Source organism: Chlorocebus sabaeus, chromosome 21 (assembly GCF_047675955.1).
Source record: "Chlorocebus sabaeus isolate Y175 chromosome 21, mChlSab1.0.hap1, whole genome shotgun sequence".
NCBI lineage: Eukaryota > Metazoa > Chordata > Mammalia > Primates > Cercopithecidae > Chlorocebus > Chlorocebus sabaeus.
Genome location: NC_132924.1, coordinates 41,679,870 through 41,683,739, shown reverse-complemented (window position 1 = coordinate 41,683,739; position 3,870 = coordinate 41,679,870). Strand labels below are relative to the sequence as shown.

Here is a 3,870-nt window from a genome sequence, read left to right as displayed (position 1 = left end):
TTGCCCAGGCTGGTCCCAAACTTCTGGCCTCAAGTGATCCTCCTACCTTGGTCTCCCAAGAGCTAGGAATACAGGCATGAGCCACAGTGTTTGGCCTGGTGTTTTTACAAATAGAAAATACAGTATCCTTCCTTCTTTCTCTTTACCTGATTAATAAAAAGATACCAATTAACTGTTATTTGTTTTTCTCTTGGATGGATTTAATGCTATCTAAGATTGTTTTGTAAAACACTTAAGAAACTTCAGCTAGAGCAAACGCAGCAGCCCTACATCAAAATTGTCATTTATCAGTCATTTTTCGAGAGCTGGTGTCAGAAAACCTATTTTAAACCGGATTAGGCACAAAGAATTTGTCTCTCACAACTAAAAACTCCAGGAGGCAATTTCAGGCATTCCGGTATCCAAGGCTTGACGCGTGTGATCAAACTTGTGTTTTGTTCTTGTTTTGTTAGTTCTCCTATTTGCATTTGATTGTATTAGTTTCATCCCTGGGCTCCACAAAGCTGCCCAGCAGCTCTGGGCTTCCCCTTCTTGGGAACAAAATGGCTGCAGAAGCTCTAGCCTCATACCTCCTCATGTTCCAATTTCAGGGTGTCGTGGCCTTGTAATTTCCCCTTGGCTAAACTAAACAATGTTTCCCAGGGCTTCCTTCACTGAGTGTCTCTGAGTGTTGCTGATTACAGTTGACCACAGAGAAATCTATGTAAGATTTGGAAGGTCACTATGGAGCAGGAGCATTGTTACTCTTGGAAGGTGGATGTAGGCCAGGTGATCATTGCATCACTGCATTCCAGCCTGGGTAAGACAAGGACATCTTGCCAAAAAAAAAAAAAAAAAGCCAACACAAAGAGAAGATAGAGTTTCCATTGTCATGAATAGGCAGCCTTCTTTCATTAGACCATAATCAAACTCTTCCCTATCTCCCCTTCACCCCTTTCTTGATTTTTCATCATGATGTAAAACGTCTGAGTGAGCATTGAGTATATATTTTCTGGGAGTAAACCCATAGAATGGGTTTTTCTGCTCTGCTAAGAAGGGGTGCAATAGCTGGTTCTATTAAGTCATTTAACCTAATATGTATAAGGTAAACATTACATCAGACTTGCCAATTCCAGATTCTGCTTAAAAGACTGAGTTTGGTAGAACCAGTTTAAGTAAAACCAATAACTCAATCCTAACTAAAGCTTTGATTCTTCAACAACTCACTATATTTTCATGAACAAGTTAAATGCCTCAGTAAATTCCATGTACTGAGTTTAAGTGAGCATGTAAATATTAGGAACATTTAAAATCTACTTCCAGTCACAAAAGGGCAGAGTCTTGATATCTTTAAGAACAGAAAAAAGGAAGCCATAGATTCTTCCAATCACCCAAAGAAAAACAATTAACAAGGAAATGATGGCAGAGGATAAAATGTGCTACATTAATCTCAAAGTGAGGTGGTTCAGCTTGCCACCTCTTCTCAGTCACCATCTCTTTAAATGTGGAATATGATCCTGGGAAAGAACAGCTGACCACCTTATTAACACTTTCTAATTCTACAATGAAGGCAGGGCATATTCTACAATGAAGGCAGGCATAGCTGTATTGAACACACTGATCAAAAACATTTTTTTTCAAAGGGAAAAATTACATTTAACAAGAAATTCAACAAATGACACACTAGGGAAAACAAGGCTTTTTCCAAAGACATTTTACAGGAACAAATGCAGTCTTACGTATATTTTGTAAAATTATCTTAAAATTATGCTGAATAAATGTCCCAAATTATTGTTAACTTATTTTTATTCAAATATATTTATTCTTTAAGAAAATGAAACACAGAGATTTTAATTACTTTTAGAATCAAAATTATTTTTGTAGGCCTTTATTAACTCATGAAAACTTCACTTGCTATAGATGGAGCCTTAATAGAAAGTGAGTTTTGGTTCTTTTGTACAATTTTTAAAACGATTTCTCCAATAGAATTAGGTGAAATCGGTAGGATATGGGCCTTGCGCTGCCGGGCTTTGGGCTCTGGGCCTCGGGCGCTCTCTGGCCCAAAGTGCTGAGCTGCTGGGAGTGGCCGCTTCTGACGCTGGGCCACTGCAGGCTGTGAACCCGGCCTCTTCACTTTGAGTTTCCGCCGCGAAGGGCCAGTCCTGGCCGAGGAGGGAGCCTTTACTACTTCTCCCTGGTTTCATTCATGCTCTGAGGAGGGTGTGAGAAGGAACCATGGATCCCACAGCCTTGGTGGAAGCCATTGTGGAAGAAGTGGCCTGTCCCATCTGTATGGCCTTCCTGAGGGAGCCCGTGAGCATTGACTGTGGCCACAGTTTCTGCCACAGCTGCCTCTCCGGACTGTGGGAGATCCCAGGAGAATCCCAGAACTGGGGTTACACCTGTCCCCTCTGTCGAGCTCTTGTCCAGCTAAGGAACCTACGGCCTAATTGGCAGCTGGCCAATGTTGTAGAAAAAGTCCGTCTGCTAAGGCTACATCCAGGAATGGGGCTGAAGGATGATCTGTGTGAGCGCCATGGGGAGAAACTGAAGATGTTCTGCAAAGAGGATGTCCCGATAATGTGTGAAGCCTGCAGCCGGTCCCCATAGCATGAGGGCCACAGTGTTGTGCCAATGGAGGATGTTGCCTGGAAGGACAAGTGGGAACTTCATGAGGTCCTCGAACATCTGAAGAAAGAGCGAGAAGAGGCCTGGAAGCTGAAAGTTGGTGAAAGGAAATGAACTGCCACCTGGAAGATACAGGTGGAAACCCGAAAACAGAGTATTATATGGGAGTTTGAGAAATACCAGCGGTTACTAGAGAAAAAGCAGCCACCATGTCGGCAGCTGGAGGCAGAGGTAGCAGCAGCTCGGGCCAGCCTACAATGGGAGGCGGCGGAGACTATGCAGAAACTGGAGTTGAACCATAGTGAGCTCATCCAGCAGAGCCGGGTCCTGGGGAGGATGATTGCAGAGTTGAAAGAGCGGTCGCAGAGGCCTGTCCGCTGGTTGTTGCAGGATATTCAGGAAGTGTTAAACAGGAGCAAATCTTGGAGCTTGCAGTGGCCAGAACCAATCTCCCTGGAGTTAAAGACAGATTGCCGTGTGCTGGGGCTAAGAGAGATCCTGAAGACCTATGCAGTTGACGTGCGCCTGGATCCAGATACTGCTTACTCCCGTCTCATTGTGTCTGAGGACAGAAAACGTGTGCACTATGGAGACACCAACGAGAAACTGCCAGACAATCCTGAGAGATTTTACCGCTATAATATTGTCCTGGGAAGCCAGTGCATCTCCTCAGGCTGGCACTACTGGGAGGTGGAGGTGGGAGACAGGTCTGAGTGGGGCCTGGGAGTATGTAAGCGAAATGTAGACTGGAAGGAGGTGGTCTACTTATCCCCCCATTATGGATTCTGGGTGATAAGGCTGAGGAAGGGAAATGAGTACCCAGCAGGTACCGATGAGTACCCCCTCCTGTCCTTGCCAGTCCCTCCTGGCAAGGGAGCCCTTGACATGAATATGAAGCCCATGACATTTCCTTCTACAATGTGACTGACTATGGCTCCCACATCTTCACTTTCCCCCGCTATCCCTTCCCTGGGCGCCTCCTGCCCTATTTTAGTCCTTGCTACAGCATTGGACCCAACAATGCTCCTCTGGCCATCTGCTCCCTGGATAGGGAGGACTAAGAGAGCTACCATCCTAACCAGAGAGGGCTTGGAATTGGGCCTGGCCCCCACGGGGCTTGTAGGACCCAGCCACTGACAGGTATCCCCTGAAACTGACCTGAGCTCAGAATCCAAGGATTCCTCTGTCTGATCCTTTGGTCATTGCTACCAGGCTGAAGTCTGTCATGAAACCACTTATTTTAAAAAGCAGAGGCCCAGTCAA

The 3,870-nt window shown here is 45.2% G+C and overlaps 1 pseudogene; it reads left to right on the top strand.

The window, feature by feature from the left end:
• The first annotated feature begins 2,114 nt into the window (after positions 1–2,114).
• On the top strand, positions 2,115–3,668 carry LOC103226413 (E3 ubiquitin-protein ligase TRIM68 pseudogene; annotated as a pseudogene).
• The last annotated feature ends 202 nt before the right edge of the window (positions 3,669–3,870 follow it).